Source organism: Meles meles, chromosome 2 (genome assembly GCF_922984935.1).
Source record: "Meles meles chromosome 2, mMelMel3.1 paternal haplotype, whole genome shotgun sequence".
Taxonomy (NCBI): Eukaryota; Metazoa; Chordata; class Mammalia; order Carnivora; family Mustelidae; genus Meles; species Meles meles.
Genome location: NC_060067.1, coordinates 54,586,617 through 54,609,823, shown reverse-complemented (window position 1 = coordinate 54,609,823; position 23,207 = coordinate 54,586,617). Strand labels below are relative to the sequence as shown.

General features: G+C 36.4%; 1 pseudogene; it reads right to left on the bottom strand.

The window, feature by feature from the left end:
• Positions 1-1,997: 1,997 nt before the first annotated feature.
• Positions 1,998-3,105, bottom strand: LOC123936832 (annotated as a pseudogene).
• Between the last annotated feature and the right edge of the window lie 20,102 nt (positions 3,106-23,207).

Sequence of the window (23,207 nt, the reverse complement as noted above, 5' to 3'; positions counted from 1 at the left end):
GGTGTCTCTCAGATGTAGCTGATAATAACCTTCACCTGCAGGCTTAGTCCAGCCAAATTCCTGAGCACTTGTGAACTTCTGATCAGCAGTAGCTTTGGCATTTGAATCTTACCTCCTTATGTTTCTTCCTTTGGCTGAATTTGTACATTCAGTGTTTAGTTTCTGGTTTGAGTGCTTCACTGCCCCTCTGGAATGAAAATCTTTCTTGAGTCTTAGACTGGCTTTGCAACCTTGATTTCCTGATTTTAATATTCCAGGTAACTGGAATCTATGTGTGACGAGTTTAAGCTTGAAGAACATAAATACCTTAACTCTGCCAATTCTAGATATTTGTCTTACACGGTAATGCTTGACCACTAAAGGCAAGGTAATCCCTTTGTAAATCAAGAGGATGGCCCCATGTTTAATGTTTGATTAAGGACAGCTTTCTCGCTCTGCATTCAACTGTCCCATTTTCTCCCACATCTAAGCAAGTTGATAAGAAAGCCTACTTTCTCCTTTGGTACTAATTGGAAGATCAAACCCTGCTCTCCTAGAAAATCTCATTATGGGAGTAAGAAAATTTCACAACTTCTTTTTAAGATTTTACTTATTTATTTTAGAGAGAGAGGAATGAATATGAGCACTCCATGCTGAGTGTGGAGCCTGACACAAGGATCCATCTCATGACCCTGAGATCATGACCTGAGCTGAATCCAGTAGTTAGATGCTTAATAACTGACTGAGCCACCCAGGTGACCAATGTTTCACGACATCTATATATCTCTGTCTGTATCTGTCTCCCCTGCCCTCATATCAATTTCTCTGCTCTAATTAATGTCTTCACAGTCTCAAAACTGAATTATTTCACCAACTTCCTAGCTAATCTTTCTGTGTTCCTTGACTCCTTAGAACATGCTGGCACCAGGCTTTCATAAATACAAGCCAACATGACGCTCCTGTAGAAAATTCTCCAATTACTCCACATTTTCTAAATATGACTTACTGGGCATTTTAAGGTTTGGACCTACTCATGCAGACTTATTTCCTGCTAACTTCCTCTTCACCTTTCAGACTCCAGCAACAATGAATTGGTTATATTTTCTCTACACCTCAGCCCCTCCCCAATATATCAACTGCTTTTGCTTATGTGTATCTCTGCCTAGCTAATCCTTTCCTATGCATAGGTTTTTTCCACCCCCATCCCCAACAGGCCTGGAAAAATTCTGCTTATCCTTTAAGATTCAGATTGGAGTTCACTCTTTCCAATATCTCTGCTGTGACTCCACAAGGCTGGGTTACATGTCTCTCTTTTGTATGCATTTCACTCACTACATTTTATAGTATGTTTTGAGTCTACCTTTACCATTAGACTGTGATGTCCTTTAGGGCACAGACTGTGAGACACATTGGTGTCTCATAAATTGGTGTAACTCCAGCACCTAGCAAAGTTCCTGACACATGGCTAATAAACTTTTATTGCACAGGGAGTCTTCAAGCCATAAAATGATTCACAAGAGAATTAATGGAGAAGTAACATGGTCCCAGTACTCCTTTGGGAATCAGTGCTCTGTGTGATGCTGGCGAGGTCACTTAACCTTTCTGCACCTCCATTCTCTCAGCTGAGAAGAGACCACCTATATTTTAAGGTTCTTCCCAGCTCTATATTTACTATGAAATACAGACTCCTCAGGCTGCATTTACGTTTTTGATTATAGAAATTTAACAACTCCCTTGAGATAATTTGCAGACACTACATAGGGAGTTAAGAAGCTATCGTGAACTAAGTCATTTGCACATGTAAGTTCTCCCATGAAAGTAATGTAAGTAAATGTAAATCGAATGAACAAATATATTTTTGTAATTTATAGAATCTTAAACTTTGTATAATCATTTATACATGTAAATAAGTAAATATATGACTTTTTCTTCATTACCTTATTTGTTTCTGCAACCATAATCATTTTCCTCTTGACTCTGTATTTGAAACTGCTTTCTTCTATAATTATTTATGCTCTTTAAGGTCCAACCCAAAAGACACTGTGCTACTTCACCTTGAAGAAGTCGGCATCAGGTCTCTTCCTCTTCTTCATCTCTATCCAAAAACAGCATAGGACCTTCCTTGATCTTCTGTGCCTCATCAATGTTAGTGACAGATTGAGATTGACAACCTTTTGCTTTTCCCAGATTCTCTTCCATTTCCTTTTCATCTATTTTCTATTCTTTTCCTTCATCCCTAATGCCACTAGCCAGTCTGGACTCTGACCCTTCTGCCCTTTCTCACCTTTCTGAAGGATGGACATTTCTTCACTGAAATGAGCTCTAAATTCTTCTACTTCATCATTGGTGAGGGAATAGTTCTTGACACAATTACTTTATTATCCAAACTCATTAACAATTCTTTGGTGGGTTTTTTCTACATTTGCTGAAGAAATCTTACCTGTGGTACCACAGCAAGAGCAAGAGACAGGCCATATCTGGGTATAGGTAACTTGCTTACCTCAAATACCTCTTTATCCTTCATCAGATATGTTGAATGAATGTAGGGTATAAACATATTCGAACCTTTTCTTTTAAATCTTGATCTTGGTCTAAAAACAATTCTGATTTTTTCTAAACATTTCTGAATTTATCTGGATTGATTCTGATTTCCTTCACAGGCAATGAGAAGCTTCTGAACCATCTGTTTTTCTTCTGAGAGAAGCAAAATTAATATAGCTTTGTCATCCTTTCTGTACCCTGCCATTCCACCTGCCCTGTGAATATGTGTGCTGGCATTCTTTGGACAATTAATTTGAAGAAACCAGTTCACAGCTTGGAAGTCTAGACCCTGGCCATAATGACAATAGCAAAGAGCACTGCCTTTTGCAGACAGATTCATTAAAACCTCCATTATCATCATCTGCTTTGTCAGACATGGGGGGCAAGGATAGACGAACACAGCTGGAAGAACACTCTATATGGATACTGAATCTCTTTATAATTGAAGAAAAAGACAATACTTTTCTTCTTGAGGTGGCTTCCTAAAGTGGAATATAACACATTCATTTTTTGCTGTAGCTCTCAAACTATACAGGCCTCTTCCAAAGTGACTTTGGTGCTGTATTTTTCTTTATCATGAACCCAGACATATGATTTTTAGTCAACAAGGTGTAAAATCCCTCAAATATCTATGAGTTTGTGTGTGTGTGCACGCGTGTGTGTTAGAGTGTAAATAGTTCTGATAAACTATGTAACTAAAACCAAAGCATTATTTATTAAAACGATTTTTTTAAAATTAGAGTTTACTGAGCATCAAGGCTTTTATTATATTCAGTGGGCAGTCTAATCATCAATAACAATGATATCAAAATTGTTAATTAATTTGCATTTGCGTGCCACTGATACTTATTTCCTCAGTGTCTGGTGAACATTTTTTTTTTTCAAATTATATCTTATTTATTTTTTTTCCATTTTATTTATTTTTTCAGCGTAACAGTATTCATTGTTTTTGCACAACACCCAGTGCTCCATGCAATACGTGCCCTCCCTATTACCCACCACCTGATGTGAGAGCGATCTGGCTGCGACATCTGGTGAACTTTCTTACTCATTTCTCTATGTTCCTGGTAGAATGTAAGTTCTGGAAATTCTCTATTTGAGTCAAAATTTTGACCCTGCATTTCCTCCTTATGTGGCCTGAGGCAAGATATTTTACTTTGCTGTAGCTTAGATTCCTCTTCTATAAAATGGAGATAAATTCTAGAGAAACAACATGTAGAACAGGTTAAGTATACTACATGCATTACCACATGCAACATGAAAACAAAAATACGTAAAATTAGATTAGAATAGCATGTAGTACATAATATGCTTAAAATATTATTGTAGTAGGTGCTTGCTAAATATATGGGGGATAAGATGAAGTTGATAAGGCATACAGATAATAAGAATGTAGTAGTTAAGCCATATATACAAAAAATCTAATAAAAGGTAAAAAAAAAACAATGTCTTTATGGAGAGGTGAATTGTATAATAAAGATTCAAATTTGAGATACATCACTGACATTTAAATTTTTCTAAAAATGGATTGTTGTTCAGTCAAAAAAAATTTATCCAAAATGTAATACATTGTGCTGCATGCTGGAAATAGAATAGGAATAAAACATATGGTTCATGTCCTTATGGCGCTTTTAGTAGAGAAGATATACACTGAATAATTTCTTGCATTTATGGAATTGAGAATGATAAGGTTTGATGTCCTATATAAACACATAAAAAATAAATCCAATTTAATCTGTGTGGAAGATAGGGAAGACATTGTGGAGGAAGTAACTTTTTTGGCTGAACCCTGAAAAGTAAATAGTTATTGAGTGTAACAGGAGGTAGAAAGGAAGAATATTGGAATTTAAAAAAAACAAAAACAACAAACAACTTCAAGTTTATTAAAATCAGTAACATTGACCAAAGAAAAAAAAGAAATGAAAAGAAAAGAAGAAAAAGGAAAAAAGAAACCTGACCCCAAATCAGAAGACTTTCCATGCTTTAGGAAATTATCCATACCACTGTGTCAGAAAATTATCATGAATAGCTAATGCAATGAAAGTTTATACAATGATAACATAAATATTTACATCAAACTTAATTTTTTCTTATTTTTTAAATTTAAATTCAATTAGCTAACATATAGCACATCATTAGTTTCAGATGTAGCATTCAACAATTCATTAGTTGCCTATACCATCCAGTGCTCCTCACATCAAAGTTTAAAAACTTCTTTCTCTGAACATTGTCTCATCTAAATTTCACAATTACCAGGTAACTTGTATATGCATTTTTACATTTTACAAAAAAGGTAAGTAAAACCAATTGGTCTATGAAAAGTCACACAGATGATGTTGCCAGAAGTCATGGAATCAAGCTGTAGATCCGTGTATTACAGAGATCTAGCTTCTTTGTACTGATCAGGGCTCAGTCTGAAAACTGAATGGTAGGGAGAGTTGCTCATTCAACAAATTCCCGATACCTACAAGCACTAGGCACTGATAAAGGTGTTAGAGGTAAAGCACTGAACAGTACAAGGCACAGTCCTGTCTCTGTGGACCTTATGTTCTAGATGTGAGAGGGGAAAATTATACAAGATTAATGAACAAAATATGTAGGATGTTGGTGATAGCCAGGGCTCAGAACAAAAATAAAGTAGGAAAAAGAGATAAGGAGCAGCACATGCAATTTTAGAGTGGTTAAGGAAAGGCTCAGTGGAATGGTGATGTTTGATTAAAGACCTGTGGGAGAGGAAGGATAGAGCTCGATAGAGATCTCAGAGAAGGGATTTCCTAGTAAAGGCAATTGTAGTTCAAAGGCCATAGACAGGAGGTGTCTGGGACCAGGTGTATGTTTTTGGAAAAACAAGTGTTTTTCCACTTTGAAAGTGGAAAAACACACTGAAAAATCAGTGTGCTTAGAACAGAAAGAATGGGGAAGAAGAGTAACAAGGGGAGAGAACTTATAAGGCTTTGTAGAGCATTGTAAAGATTTTTGGCTATTAGACTGAGGGAGATATGCAGATTGGAGAGTTCAGAGCTAAAGAAAGGTGATATCTGGTTTCCATTATAAGGAAAATCACCTAGTCTATTGCATTGCAATGAGACTCTGTTAACAGAAAATGTAGAAATGTCAGTTAGAAGGCCATTAAAATAATCCATGATGGTGGGTATGGTCAGTGAATAGGATGTGGTAGAACAGGATAAAATTCTGGATCTCTTTTTAAGGTTAAGATGACAGGACTCGACTTAGGAGCAAATGCTGGATATACAAAGAGAGGCATTGGTGAAAATCACAAGTCATATCTCAAGTTCATTCCTTTTTTAGATAGCCTTGAGGGTGGGGTGTGTGCTGCTGTTGTTCACTGCATTTTTATTGTTGTTTATTTGTTTGTTAGTTGTTTCATATGAGTGGTTTGAAAAAGAATAGAAAGAGTAAGAAGGCTGAGGGAAATTAGTTGGAACTGGGGTTAAGTTCACAGAAACTGTAAGAACTATATTCCTTGGAGACTTGCAATAAAAATATCACGGAAAGCAGGGCCCCATTGCTTTTTTGTTTTTTCACCTGGAAAATAGCTCTGTTGTACAGGCAGAAATGCTAGAGAATGGCAGAATTGGGTTATGTGTTCTATGGAATTTGGTTGATTATAACAAAATCAACAATAATTACCAACACAGCATCCTTGAAGTGATAATAACAGCTTGTTATCCAAAACTATCCTTTGGAATGTTTTTATTTTCAATAGTATTTCACCTGGAATAAAAAATGAAGTATTGTGCTTATACACAAAAAGCCATGCTTCTTGGTCGACAATTTCCCTGAACTTGAAAGTTGAATTGAGAGCAAACACCTTGATGTGAATACTTGGAAAGTGTACTTAAGGAGTAGCAGGGCAGATATTAGTGCTGAACAATGACAAGTATGACATAGGTGCTAGACTTCACACTGAGGGGTCACTGCACACATTATTCCACAATGGCTGCCTCAGTAGATGAGCTGACATAACAACCCACTGCCGGTGCCATAAACAATTGCCAATTTCATTTTACAGGAGTCACATGGATGAGTTGAACCAGAAAAAGTGATGATGATAGATGAAATTGAATATGTATGACTCATTCAAAGCTGTCTTATTAGTCCAGAAGAACTAGCATGGATTCAGCATTGGAGAGCCCAGGTTCAAACCCCAGGCCTGCCATTTATTAGCTAAATGACCTTGAGCAGACCACTAAGCTGGTTACCTCACTTTAGAAAGGAGGAAATTAATACGGACTTACTTGAGAACCATGTGAATCAAATGAGACAATGCATGTGTAAAAATGGTTAAAATATTGTATAAATATTGATATTACTATTGAACACACTTTCTTTTTGAAAGATGGAAAGAGGGAGAATAGGAATGAGTTATCAATTGTTGAATACTCTCCTTGATTTCAGGGATTATCCATATGCTAGTCTGTTTAATGTAAACAAGAATAGCATATCTTCAACTAGCTACTATCCATGCATCCAACAATTTTGTTGTACATCTTGTCCAATGTTATTGTGTATGTTAGAGTCTAGATCCAAATTTAGGTCTGTTTTTGCTCCCAGGACTGCATAATTCCTGTTATACTAAGTCATTGCCTGTGAATTTTACACGGAGCCACACTGTGTCAGAAATGGAAGAAGTAATAGAAATCATCTAGTGGAATGGTTTTCAAATATTTAGCTGTAAAGTCCTATGGGGAAGCTCAATATTTACTAGATGTAGGGCTGCCCTTGTTAAAGCAGATATGGTAACTCCAAAATTACTTCTCCACTTGGCCCCCCTCCACTTTTCCTCTTGGGATTTTCGATAACTTAGGGTTTGAAAAACATGAACTCAGCTCATTCTCCTCAGTTTCAAGATTGAAAAACAGATTCATGGAGTCTAAATGATTTAAGCAAGAGCACACAATCTTTTAATGGCAAAACAAGAACAAGGACCCCAGTTCTATGGAACTTCAGTACCATATACCCCATAGGCTTCCTACATTAATCTTATGGTGTTGATATTTGAAGGGTCTGAATAAATTATATTCCTATCACCCATCCAACTTCTGAACAAGTTAAGATATATAGAAAGGATTTTGTCATATGGAGACAAAAATATCATTCACATAATTGATGGAGCTATTGGAGAGCATGGATCACTGTGTGGTGACCAAAGTCTATTCCCTGCACCCTCACTAAGGAAGAGCTTTTACCAATAAACTTATCACTAGATACAAACATGGACCAGAATACAAGTTTCTTGGAGATGAGACTTTAAACCTGAATGGGTTGTAGGTTGAGCTCTGCCTACCTAAATTCTCCCTAATTTACCAGAAAACTATCCTCCATCCATGAAAATACAGGGGAAGAGAGTCTAGTTCTATCTTAATTTAAGACCCATTTTATAAGTGAAACATCAGCAGAATGGGCTTGTGACTCCACTTAATGAAGGACCAGAACCAGAAATCTGAGGAGATTACACATAACAGCATGTAGTTTTATTTTGATTCACCTTCTAGTTTTAACTTCTCATCTGTTTGCTGTGCTATTAAATATTAACATTCTCATGAACATATCCAAGTGTTTGAATACTTACCAACTTTATGAAGTTCTATATTTCCTGGTGATTTCATAATTTATAGATGAACTTATTTCTGAAACTAAAAGTTATTGTAGTGAGATGTTATATAAGGCAAAACCAAATGTGGATGAATCTTGAAAGTGTTTTTTTTCTTTCTCATCCTGAAAGAGCAGAGTCAGAGTGGATGTCAAATCTTTAAAACAGAAGACATCCCAAAGAGAGAGAGGAAATTGGAGTCTTAGAATCAGTAAGACCATGCAAAACTTACAAGAATCAGTTAAGGAGTCTGTGGATAGATGGTAATTGAGAAAGGAATCTTGGAGGTAAAGGGGGATTTGAATCATACATCCTCCAGTTTATGTTAAAGAATTGTTTGGAGATCCTCAGTAAAATTCCAGTACATCTTGAATCTATAATTTAAAAAAAATATTACTAGTTATAGCTTGAAACTAACTATTCAAGTTAATTCAAAAATAGATTGAACATTTGGGAACATTAAAAGCGTTCGTTGAGGGGAGCTTGGGTGGCTCAATGTGGTTAGGTCCTCTGCCTTCTGCTCAGATTGTGATCCAGGTGTCCTGGGATCAAGCCCAGAGTCCAGTTCTCTGCTCAGCAGGGAGCCTGCTTCCCTTCCTTTCTCTCTGCCTGCCTCTCTGCCTGCTTGTGATCTCTCTCTGTCAAATAAATAGGTGGAATCTTTAAAACAACAACAACAACAAACCTTCATTGAAAAGGAATAACACGAGGGGCTCCTGGGTGGCTCAGGGCATTAAGTCTCTGCCTTTGGTTCAGGTCATGGTCTCAGGGTCCTGGGATCTAGCCCCGCATTGGGCTCTCTGCTCAGCAAGGAGACTGCTTCCCCCTCTCTCTCTGCCTGCCTCTCTGCCTACTTGTGATCTTTCTCTCTCTCACGTAAATAAAATCTTAAAAAAAAAAAAAGAAAGAAAAGGAATAACATGGAGGACAGTGGGAGATGGAGAGGAGAAGTGAGTTGGGGGATATTGGAGGGGGAGACAAACCATGAAAGACTGTGGACTCTGAGAAGCAAACTGAGGTTTTTGGAGGGGAGGGAGGTGGGAGGTTTAGTGAGCCTGGTGGTGGGTATTATGGAGGGCACATATTGCGTGGAGCACTGGGTGTGGTGCATAAACAATGAATTCTGGAACACTGAAAAGAAATAAAACAAAATAAAATGAGAAAAAAATTAAAAAAAGAAAAAGAAAAGAAAAGAAAACTCAATACACTGGGTGTCTGGGTGGCTCAGTCAGTTTAGCGTCTGTCTTCATCTCAGGTCATGATCCCAGGGTTCTGGGATTGAGTCCTGCATTGGGCTTCTTGCTCAGCGTGGGGACTGCTTCTCCATCTCTCTCTGCCTGCCACTCACCCTGCTTGTGCTCTCTCTCTGTGTCAAGTAAATAAAATCTTTAAAAAAAAGTTAACACACTGTGATGATTGTGAAGATCTTCTTACTAGGTAATTATCAGGTATGGTTTCAATAGCTAGGGGTTCAAAACAAAATTACAGTGATTTTAATATAAAAATGAACATATATCTTCACTTTAACCCCTCTCCTACCCCCCAAAAGAGAAAATTGTTTATTCCTTCTTATTATTCTCCTCTTTCCCATGAATCTCAGTTCTAATTTCTATCACTAGGAGGTAGATCACTCTGGTGAAAAACTTGTCTCCACTGATGTTGCTGTTGTCACTACTTCAACTCACCCTGCAGTTCTGAGCCTCAATATGACTTCTGCAAGGAGGTCTTCTATGATCTTCAAATAATAATGGGATTCCCTATTGTGTTTCTCATACCACCCCAAGATTCCTCTTGTCCCTTTTCATAAGAGGCCTAAGTTTGTGATTTTGTTCATTTAATCAGTCAAAATGCTTATTGGGCATCTATCCCATGGTAAGCATGTTTCTAGACTTTGGGTATACAATTATGAATAAGACAGACTGGATTGCTGTCCTCGTGAAGCACACATTCTAGTGAGGATACACCATGTCCTCAAGGGTCTTATTACTTCTTTGTTTTTCCTCCTGATTTTTTGGTAAACTTCTATAACTGTAGTTGATATTTTGTATGTTCTAAATAGATACTTACTGAATAAATAATGAATAAACTAGAGGAAATTATGGGAAATATATGAATGAAAAAACATGTAAGATGTTGGTAAATTCTCGGCAGAGAATTAATACCAAGTGAAATAATTGAGAGTGACTAACTTATCTTATGTCAGTTATTGTGAAAGACATCTCTGAGGTCTTGACACTGAAGCTGAGATATGCAAAACCAAAAGGGTCAATTTTATGTACTATTATCCAGAAACTATCACGTTATGAGGAAGTGCAAGCAGTAGTGTGAGGCCTGGAGTTTCAGATACATCAAAGAAAAAGAAAGGAAGAGAGGGAACGAGGGAGTGATAGAGGAAGGAGGAGAGAGACTGGAAAAGGAAGGAGGGAAAGAAGGGGGAGAAGAGAATGGAAGGGAAGAAAGAGAAGAGGAGAGAGGCATCAAGACGAATCAAGATAAGCATGGGTGGAAAAGCCATTTGGAAGTGGTCCTTCTAGACATAACTGCCGTGTGGATTGGAGATGAGCCATCTGAATTTTTTCTCACAAAATTGAGGACAAAGGTAAAATGATAGTTTTATCATTTTGACATCATTTATCATTTATCATTTTGACATATCACTATGTCCTGGAGTTGTTCAGTAAAAACAAATAATCAATACATGTGTCTTTCATGGCCGCTGCAGCATCCACAGGGATCCAATCCCGACCCATATTAGGTGAGGGGAAATAATGGACAAAGAAAAATTACATGAAGTGAGGAATCACATCACTCACTGCTTTTTAGATTCTCTGAGTTTCAGTTTCCTTGTGTGTAAATTAAGGATGCTACATAATTTTTAGTGTTGGAGAAAATTAAATCATCTAATGTACGTACGTGTTTAATACTGTGCTTACACACTGTAATCATAGAAGTGATAGATGTACTTTGTTTATTTCATTCAGCTTTATCCGCAATGCCTAAAGCATCAACAAGTATATAGAGTTCTCATTCGTATTTTTTTAATGGCTGAGGGAATGTAAACATAATCTATCAGGCATTGCTCAAGTCAAGGACCACAAAGAATAACAAGTTGAGTATGTTACAATGGCTCTAGGTATGCTGCCAGCTCTCGTACAGGAAGTACTATACGTATAATCTGTGCAAGGTACTATACGAGTCAAGAATGCAACATCTGATTTGGTCTGGACAAAGTAAAGGAATACATTACTAATGAAAAGGCTTTTGTTCTCTCTCAGAGCATACTTAATTGATGATTATGAATACATCAAGTAAGCACATTTCTTAAAAAGGAAATTTCATTTTTGAAGAAAGACATGAATGAGATTGATAAATCACACATCAAGTGTCTTCTAAGGGACTTGATGATTGGGGTTAGGCATGAGACAATGTGGGAGAATGAGACAGTAATCAGCTAAGCAGAAATCAGATGATGAAGGGCTGCAGATGTCACAACAATGAATTTGACCTTCATTGTATAGGGAATAGAGAGACAGTTACAAATTCTATTCAGGGATCTGGCACTCTCTGACTCTAGATCCTTGTGAAGAATGGGTTGGAATGCTTGAGATGAAGATAGTCTAGCTAGGAGGCTGTTATTCTGCTATTGTTTTCTGCTATTACCAAGCAGAGAAATGATACTAATCTGAACTATAGCAGTGACAGATGACTAGTGAGTAAGGGACAAATATGGAAATACTAAATAGGAGTAATTTATAGGACATAGTTGACTAATTATATATGGAAGTTGAAAAAAATAGTAAGAGTCAAGGATGATTCATTTTGATTTGCATTACTGAGAACATGATGATACAATCAACAGAAATTTTTGTTTGGTGCAATTTTCGATGTTGTAGTAATCAGATTTGGACTTCCATAACACTACATAACAAATAACCTCAAAATCTCAGTGACTAATGAAGCCTATATTTTTCTTGCTTATATGACTACATGCTTGCACAAGATTGGCTTAGCTGGGCTGCAGGTTGTGAGTAGAGCTCAGGTCTGTGCCACACGTCATTCATTCTTTTTGGACCAGATGCTACCTGGAGTATTACCTATGTGCTAAAAATGCAGGAGCACAGGAGAATAAACAGAAAAATACAGGACCTCTTAATGTATAGGTACATAGCACACATGCTACCATTTCCATCCATATTCCATTAATTAGCCAATATAATTAAAATGGCCAAGTCATATATCAATAGAGCAGCAACACATGCTCTGTTCATACCAGAAAGCACTACATAGTCATATGACAAATGTCATGAATATACATTTCTAATATATGGAAGAGAGTGAACAACTGGAAACAATGCTCAACTGATTATGACAGTATAGTTAGTATATCAAGTGAGAATATCCATGAGTATAGCTAACGGGAGAAACACCAGAAATTTCCATACAGTGAATCTTTATTGCCAACAAAGCTTCATTGCACTCATTTCATGGAACTTTGAAGTCATCACTTTACGGGGGTTTCTATACTAAGTTAGTTACTTTTTTACATCCTCACATTTCATTAATTTTTAGACTACTGCATATAAAGAAAACTGCCATAATTAAAAAATCAAGCCAGCTTTCTCCAATACTGACAAGTAATGAACAATGGCAAGTGTGAACAAATGTCAGTATCCTACAGTCTCAAAGGTTGTTTCTCAAGAACGAACCTTTTCCTTAACAAATCAATACCACTCAGGCTTCGGGGTGCTGCTGTTTTTTGTAACACCAGAATGTGGAATCACAACTGCTATCTTACTGTCTGCAAACAGGACCAGCACAATGAGGAAGAAGGTAGATAACTTTGCTAAGAATTCAGGAATGACAAATATAAATAGTCTAAGAAAGTGTCAAAATAAATTTAACTCCCCTTCACTTCATGATCCAGGCAGGGACTAGTTTCCTCGACTCCTAGACCACTCTATATACAAAAAAGGTGGTTATAGAGATCTACCTGGGAGTCCACCAAAATCTGTTGAAATACATAGCCAAGAATAGGGGATACAGAGATTTTTGGTCAAACATTAACGGTCAATAGAATTAGGGCTTCCTAAAGATGATCATGTTCTAATCTACAGAACCTCTGAATATGTTAGGTTACAAGGCAATGGGGTATTAAGGATTTAAATGTACTTAGTTTTACTAATCAGTTGACTTAGTGAGATTACCCTGTATTACCTGGGTGGGCTCAATGTAATTGCAAGGCGGTCCTTCAAAATAAAAGAGGGACATCAGAGTGTGAAGGGGATTTGGAAATGCTGTCAGAAGAAGACATCAGAATCAGAAACAGGTTTGGAAATGCTGAATTGCTGGCTTTGAAATTGGAGGAAATGGACACAAATGAAGGAATGCAGCTGGTCTCTAGACATTGAAGAAGGCAAGGATCAGATTATCCCTCAGAACATTTGGAAGGAAAGCAGGTCTGCTGACACCTTGATTTTAGTCCAGTGAGACCCATTTCAGATAGCTCACCTCTAGAACTATAAGATAATATATTTCTGTCTTTATAGGCCTCTAAGTTTGTGGTAATTTGTTATAGGAGCATAGGAAATGAACGCAGCCTCTAAATCATTTGCTGATGACTGATAACAGAAATACCAAACCCCTTCAAAGAAAGAGCTCCATCAACAAGGAATTAAATTTAGCCTATGGACAATGACATCAGAATGCAATAATTATCTTTCTGAAAAGGATACAGCCAACAAACTAAATGGGTTTTTCTCCCTTTAAACAGTTTACCATTTATTCTTCCAGAATTCCCTTTAAAAAATACAAACAACACTGATGTAAAAACAACAACACAAGAGATATCCATTCATTAGCCAGGCCCTAGAAATCCGGCTTTCTTCCCCTCTGGTAGGGAGATAAGATTTCTTAGGGGAAAATCCAATCTTCTTCAACTAATGTGCATTCTTAATGAACCCTATGGCATTTTAAGCTATGCATAGGTATAAATAAATAATAAAAATGCATTATAAATGAATGAATAAATAAATAAATAAATATTCTTCTTTGTATCACAGAACTTTATGTATCATAGTAATATCTATCCCTTACAACCTCCATATCATCAAAATTCTTATTTCATTCCAATGTCGATGAGCTCAAATTGAGTGCCATTTCATTTCTGACTCTCTTGAGTCTACTAGACATGTCTGGCATGTAATTCCCACTGCATAATTATTGGTAGAGTAATTGTTAACATTAAGTGCTTGTTGAATAGACCCATAGTACTTAGAAATTTATAAACAGGTCTGTGAATGAGATTTTGCATACCAGGTCCTTTACAAATATAGTTCAAGCATCATGGACAAGCTTAGGATAAGTCAGTGATATTAATGTATTCACCATATTAAATTATTGGGACAATGAAGGGAAATTGCTAAAAGGAGAGAAATATCTGTGGGCATAGTTTTAAATAGGATTATTTATCTTAGAATACATTAAAACTGATTGGCAATAAAAGTTTACAGTGAAAAAAAGAGTTTACACTGAACATTTGGTTATTTTTAACTATTTTTTCATTTTTATTCATTTTTTGTGCAGTATTCTGGAATAACTTTCCACTAATATTTTTCTCTTTCTCTAGAACTATGAAATGCAAATGATTTAATCAATATGCTCTGAGGACTAATTAGTTATATATATCTTCAGGACATTCAAAACTAAAAATACTACAATTAAAAAAGTGAAAGTACTATAAGTGATATTCCAGGAGTGTTATTAGAAGAAATAAAAGTCACTTAAAACAAACACATTTTTTGGCAGTTGAATACACATGGGTTTCATCTTATATTACTATTTGGTTTGACTAAGTGAAATTTTCCAAGTAAAATAATGATTTGGTTGATATAATGCCCCCCAAGTTCTCATTTGGTATTTCCAGTCCTTGAATAGTTCAGGATCTATAACACTTGCAGGACTCACAGTAAAATACTGGATGGCAAAAAGCACGTAATAGTGGCCTGGGAAACACAAAGCGATTGGACTCGAATCTATGGATAATATTATTGTGGCTTTACCAAATTACATAAAACAAATGCAATTAAACTTTCTTAGATTAAACAAAAGCATTCCTGACTTCATAAAGTGGATGTTGCTCCACAATCTATAAGTCTAGGACCCCATCTAATGAGGTAAAAGAAACATGCAACTATTTTGGGAAGAGAGAGACTTGTTCTCTGTGCCCATATACAACACAGGAACAAAGCAATTGAAGGCTTCAGTAGCAGAGATATGTGCGGGTCTTTTACTAGGGGTGCAGCTGGCTAACACCCAGGGGCCCAATGTCTATCATAGAGGATGCAAACAGCAGGGGCTCAAGGAAGGAGGCCCCCCATTTAACCACACGGAGGCCACAATTTAGAAAAAGATGTTGATCTGTAGATATTTGTGGTGACCGAGACCTGGAAATATAATTAGAAGATGTGGTGCCACATCAGCTGCAAAAATGGCGATGAAATGTGAAACAGAGGGAATAGTAGTGCCTTTGGAGAGTATGTGTGTTGGTATTCCTCTGATTTTGCTTAAAACATGTAAAGTATATCAGTAGACAGGCATTAGATGTAATGGGTGTGTGTGTGTGTGTGTGTGTGTGTGTGTGTGTGTGTGTGATCATCTTGACTCTTAGTAATTTGGGCAAGTATTTTCACTTCTCTGAGTCTCATGAGAGCACTGAAAACTAATTCTCAGAGTTGGATTTTACAAGAATCTGGAAAGATTTTCTAATTATAGCTATGACCTAGGAAGCACAGCTGGTTTCCAATGAATATTTTGCCATCAGGAATGGAGTGAACCCACCGGGATGAAGAGAGAAGGAGACATGTTATTTCTCCTCCCCTTTATGCCCTTTTCCCAGGGACTGAAGAACTGGATAGATTTTTGGAAAAGGAATGAGTACAGCATTCTTTCCTTCTATCAGTACCTCTAATTCTAAGAATATTTACTGACTTCTATTTTTTAAAAAAGATCAGTGTTGGAAGGAGAATTAAAGGAAGGAATCAACAGTGGCTCATTATATCTTCATAATGGACATTTTCAGGAAAAAAAATTAGTGAAGCAAAAACTGAAAGTATTCTGGAATTAGTGGAAGCTATAGATTGAAAATTATAAAATTCATATTTCTATGTGTGCAGAATGAGAGAATGGGGGAAGAAAATGGCTCCACTTTCATTTAGGAAAACTCTTAGATAAATTTCTTCTTATTTTTCAGCTGTATTGAGATAGAATAGACATATGACATTATATACATTTAAGGTGCATACTGTGATGATTTGGTACATGTGGATATTGAAAAATGTTTGCAACAATAAAGTTATTTAACACATATTTCACCTCCTCCAATTACCATCATTGTTGCTGTTATGGTGAGAACATTTAAGACTTACTCTCATAGCAACTTCCAAGCCTACAATATAACATTGTTAGCTATAGTCACCATGCTGTACATTAGATCCTCAGAACAGATTCCTTTAACCTGATGTTTTTACATTTTGGCTAACAACTTATTTCTCCTGCCTCCCATTTGCTGGCAATGACCATTCTTCTCCCTGCTTCTATGAACTTGGCTTTTTTTTAGATTCCACATACAAGTGAGATCACTCAGTATTTGTCTTTCTTTAATTCATTTCACTTAGTATAATGTCCTTAAGTTTTATCCATGTTGTTATAAATGCCAGGACTTCCTTCCTTTTTTTTTTTTTTAAGGGCTGATAGAATTCCACTATTTATATATGCTACATGTTCTCTATCCATTCATCATTGGTGGACATTTAGGTTGTTTCCATGTCTTGCTTATTGTGAGTAATGCTTTGATGAACATGGGGGCAACAGATATCTTTTCAATAACCTGTTCTCATTTCCTTTGGATAAGTATCCAGAAGTGGGATTGCTGACTTATATTATAATTTTACTTTTAAGTTTCTGAGGAATCTCTACACTCTTTTCCATAGTGACCATACTAATTCACATTACCAGCAATAGTGCACAAACGTTTTCTTTTCTCCATAGTCTCACCAACACTTTCATCACTTGTCTTTTCCAAGAGGTGTGGGGTGATATTTTACGGTGGTTTTGATATGCATTTCCTAGAGATTAGAGACATTAAACACATATATGTGTTCTTATTGGTCATTTGTATGTCTTCCTTGGAAAAATGTTTATTCAGGTACTTTACCCATTATTTTAATTCAATTATTTGCTTTTTGTCCAAGTAACATGAATTTCTTATATATATTTTAAATATCAACCCCTTGTCAAATATATGAATTGCAAATATTTTCTCACATTCCGTTAGTTGCCTTGGCATTTTGTGTGTGTGTGTGTGTGTGTGTGTGTGTGTGTGTGTGTGTGTGTGACTTATGCTTTTGCTGTTGTATACAAAAATTATTACCAAAACTGATATCAAGGAATTTTGCCCCTATGTATTCTTATATGAGTTTCATGGTTTAAACATGTTTAAACCTATGTTTAAGGCCTCAGTCCATTTCAAGTTAACTTTTCTGAGTTGCATAAGATAGCAGTCCAATTTCATTATTTTCCATGTGAATTGCCAGTTTTCTCAATACCATTTATTAAAGAGACTATCTTTTCCACACCGAGTGTTCAAGACTCCCTTGTCAAGTATTAGTTGACAGTATACACGTGGGTTTATTATTAGTTTCTCAATTCTGTTCCATTGGTCAATGTGTCTGTTTTTACACCAGTATGCACTATTCTGATTAACGTAGCTTTGTAATATTATTTAAAATCAGGATGTGTGATGCTTTCAGCTTTTACTTCTTAGGGTTGTTTTGATTATCCAGGGTCTTTTGAAGTTCTATACAAATTTTATAATAGTGTTTCCTATTTCTTGAAAAATGCCATTGGAATTTTGGTAGGGATTACATGGCATCTATAGATGACTTTAGCTATGATAAACATTTTAACCTTATTAATTCCTCTGACCCATGTGCATGGGATATCTTCCTAACTTCCTAAGTTTTTAACTTCTTGTATCTTTCTTCCATTTACTTACATCTTCTTTAGTGTCTTTCATCAATATCATATACTTCCAGTGTATAAATCTTTTACTTCTTTGGTGAAACATTTTCTGAAATATTTTATTGTTTTTGATGCTATTACAATTGTAACTGTTTTCTTTATTTATTTTTCACATAGTTCATATTAGTGTATAAAAATGCATTTGGGGGCGCCTGGGTAGCTCAATGGATTGGAGTCTCTGCCTTCAGCTCAGGTCATGATCTCAGGGTCCTGGGATCAAGCCCCATGTCAGGCTCTTTGCTCAGGGTCCTGGGATCAAGCCCCATGTCAGGCTCTTTGCTCTTCCCCCTCTCTCTCTGCCTGCCTCTCTGTCTGCTTGTGATCTCTGTGTCAAATAAATAAATAAATCTTTTAAAAAATGCATCTGATTTTATTCCTAGATTTTGTATCCTGCAACTTTACTGCATTTAGCTATTTGCTCTAAACATTATGTAGTGGAATCTTTAGCATTTTCTGTGTGTGAGATCATGTCATTTTTCCTTCTTTCCTGTGGTTATTTGCTAGTGTTTTGTTCCATTGTTTTGCTGATTCTTGAGCCCTCCCAGAACTATTTTTATTTATGGGTAGCGTGTAATTGTTGGTCCCTGTTGGGTCTGAAGCTGAGGCCTTCTACTCTGTGACATCAGATGAATTTCTTCTTGGTGATGGCCATAGGAATATGTTTGCAATTAAACTTTCCTTGAGGTGTAAATCTGAAAAGCAGATTCTACCTAATAGGCTAGTGGACAGTGACTAAATCTGTTAAATCCTATGCCATGTCTCCCATTATAGAGGAAAAGCACTTCTGAGATATTAATGTGTCTCCAGATCACCTACAGATCTAGCAAAAGTATGCACCTTGGGGCAGAGCTTGAGGTAGTGCGTATCTAATAAGCTTCCAAGCACTTGTTGCTGGAGACTATGCTTTGGGGGTGGTGAGCCACACCAAATTAGAAGGACTCTGTTTTAAGATGAATAAACAGGAAAATAGAGGGAGAGGTGGATATAACCAAAAATATTATAGGATGAATTACATAACATATAAGAAACACCTCACTTACTTCAGAAAAAAAGAGATAGGAAATTAACAAATTAACAAGTTAAGAAATAAGAAGGGAAGGAAGGAAAGAAGAAAGTTAGAAGGATGAAAAGAAAAGAGGGATCAGGGGAGGGAAGGAAAGAAAAAAGAAGAGTAAAGGGAAATGACATTTAAAAAAAGTCCAAGGACAATTATGGTCTGGAAGAAACAAAAGAACAGATAACCCAAGGAAAATTGTGCCTTTTTTAGAGTTTCATATTAAAGATTAGAACTTGTTAAGATTCTAATCTCAAATATATACATACGTACTTCACAGTGACATGATAAAATGAGAAAATGAGTTGAAAATAGAGACACAAAACAGAAGAAATGAATATAAAAGTATTCTTGCCCAGCAAAGGTGTAGATTAGACGTGCCAAGGAATAGAAGGAACACAACTGAAAATGGAAAAAAACAAAAACAAAAACAAAAACAAAACACAAGCAATGTACTGAACTTGCGTGGATTGGAAACCCAACTCCGCCGTAACTTGCCATGTGGTCCTGGTCTATCACCTAACCTCTGTGTCTCCCTTTTCCTTACCTGAATAATGACAACAAAATTAGCAACTTCTTAATTAGGTACAGTAGGATTTTCAAATGGAGATTTCCTGGAGACATATTTAAAAGAACAGCTGGAATATTCAATCAATTCCTGTCATTTCTTTGTTTGTAACTTTCCGTGGTTCTCATCTCCTTCATAGTTCAGCGCAAAGCTTCTCAAATGGCGCCCAAAGTCCTCTGTGATCCAGTCACTGCTATACCTCAGGACTTCTCCTACTATAGGCACTCCTGCTCTTTCTGCTTCAGCCATGTTGCTTTCCTTGCATATTCTGACTCCAGGCACTTAACACAGATTCTTCCCTCTGCTTAAAACGTGCTTCTTTTGTTGTCTACATGGCTCCCTCACTCATCTTCATGTCTTTACATAGAGCTTAGCCTTTCAACAACAGCCACTGCCTCTAAAATTACCATTGACCATATATTTTTAAATTTATATCCTTTCAATCTTTGTCCCAACAGCACTGTACATCTTGTGTACCTTGATGTATGAATATAGTCATAGATATATAGAGAGAGTTTCTAGTTCTTTATCTGCTGCTTCCTTCTCACTCATATGTAAGTTTTATGAGTTTGGGACTTTGGCTGTTTGGATCACTGCTATATCTCTGCCACCTAAATAGTACCTGAGATTCAATAAATATTTGTTGAAATAATTTTATTCATGAAGTCAGTATTCAGATTTAAAATGAGATGAAACCAAATTTTGTGACCTACACACACACACACCCACACCCCAACATAGCCATTTATTGGTAACCTAACATTACCTCTCAATTTACTACGTATTTGTTATACATTATTTTATTTAATGTAACAGAACATCTAAGGTAGGGTTTACCTTCCCCATTTTTTAAAATTTTTTAAAAATTTCTTTTCAGTGTTATAGAATTCATTGTTTATTCACCACACCCAGTGCTCCATGAAATACGTGCCCTCCATAATACCCACCACCAGGCTCACCCAATCCCCCACCTCCTTCCCCTCCAAAACCCTCAGTTTGTTTCTCAGAGTCCACAGTCTCTTATGGTTCCTCTTCCCCTCCAATGTCTCCCAACTCCCTTCTCCTCTCCATCTCCCCATGTCCTCGGTATTATTCCTTATATGATATGACTCATGATAATTGAGTTACTCATATGATAACTGACCCTCTCTGCTTGACTTATTTCACTTAGCATAGTCTCTTCCAGTCCCATCCATGCTGATACAAAAGTTTGGTCTTCATCCTTTATGATGGAGGAATAATACTCCATTGTATATATGGACCATATCTTCTTCATCCATTTGTCCACTGAAGGGCACCTTGGTTCTTTCCACAATTTGGCAACTGTGGCCATTGCTGCTATGAACATTGGGGTACAGATGGCCCTTCTTTTCACTACATCTGTATCTTTGGGGTAAATACCCAGTAGTGCAATTGCAGGTCATAGGGAAGCTCTATTTTTAATTTCTTAAGGAATCTCCACACTGTTTTCCAAAGTGGCTGCACCAACTTGCATTCCCACCAATAGGGTAAGAAGGTTGCCTTTCTCCACATCCTCTCCAACACATGTTGTTTACTGTCTTATCAATTTTGGCCATTCTAACTGGTGTAGGGTGGTTTTGATTTGAATCTCCCTGATGGCTAATGATGATGAACATTTTTCATGTGTCTGTTAGCGATTTGTATGTTCAGGGTTAGAAACTATGTCTCAGAAAAATTAAGTAATATGGACTGAGTCACAAGGATAAGAATTCTTGAACTGGTCTGGGTGAGTCCAGTCCATTCTGCTTATCCTCATGCCTTGCCTGGTACGTGTATTTTCACTTGGTCTAAAAATGAGTTAATAAATCTACTCTGACTCTATAAATTAAGTCATTCCAATTCACATGTATAATATGCACCCACTTAAAAATGAGCCTTGCTTAATTCTGGCATTGTGTTTGGTCACCAGGGCTCTTGACCTGAGACTGCATTGACTGGGTACAGCTCTACAAGCTTACTTTCATCGGAGATATGTAGACAAATTGCAAAAGGTCAACACAAAACTGGTTTATTTTGCAATTGCTTACATATCAAGTACTTGTGTTTTAAGAGAGAAGTAGGTTCTAAAACAGCAATTCGCATTTCCTCATGAATTATCTCAAAGTAATAGTTCGAAAAAAAAAGTAAGAGTTGAAAAGAAAGACATTTAATAATTCTGATCTTTTCTTCTTTTTTTTTTCAGTCTATTAAAACTCTTGCAGTCTTCCCTCTGATTTGATTTTGGCCCTTGCTTACTGATATGACAGGTTTAATGATCACATGTCAGTATTCCAAGAGCCTCCTATTTAACAGAGGAGCACTGTTCTCTGGAATACTCCAGTCACCTCTCATCCACTGACCTTTCCCCTGGAAACATTCATCACCAGTGACACTGACTGATGAGCAGCATGATCCCCTGACCTCCAATTTATTCATGTTGATGGTCTTGACACTCTTCATAGTCTCTGAGGCTCCACACAGCTGCCTAATATCATCAGTGGATCTTTACTTCCCAGAAATATTTTCTATTTCCTCACTGCACGGCAATATTACTTTGCCTCCATCTAACACAAACTGTCACATTTTTTTTCTAACTTTTTGCTTTTCAAAATCTTCGGACTCTCTCGTACCCCTACTGACATTTCTAGGTCTCTCATTTAGTTACCTATAGTTTGTCCATCTTAGGGAGCCATTTTCCAAAGAAAGGGTTACTTTTCCTGGTTGAATATCTGTGATTGAATATCCTCATCAGTTGGGTGAGAAACTGTGCATAAGTAATATGCACAACTCAAGCTGATCAGTTATCTCTCATCTTTAGATTACAATAGGTTACAATAACCATTTTCATGACATCACTTAATAGTGACTAATACTATTAATTCCATGCCCCTTCCTTAAAAAGTTTGTTTTGTTATTGTGAATTGTTATTCATGCTGCTTATATATGACTACTATTAATAGCAACAACTATCATTTATTGTTTGCTAGTTTTTCAAAAAATAAAAAGGGAACAAAATTAATATTAATATTTATAATAATAAGATATATTTCTTGAGCAGTTACCATGTGTTAGATATTATGCTTAGTAATAAATGTTATCTCATTTAACCCTTCTATCAATCCTGTGAGGTAAATGATATTAACATTTATTGTGAAAACAAGCAGAGACACAGTGAAGTTACAGGTAGGAAAATCACATGCATAAGGTCACAAGACTGGTCATTAGCAGAACCAAGATTTTATTAGATGATTCACTAATTATTTTGAATTAATAAGTTTAATCAACCAAATCTGGTTCAAAGAAGAAAGAATGATAATGACAATGATGATGATAAAAAAATACTACTAATAAAAGTTGCTATCTCTTGTGCTAAT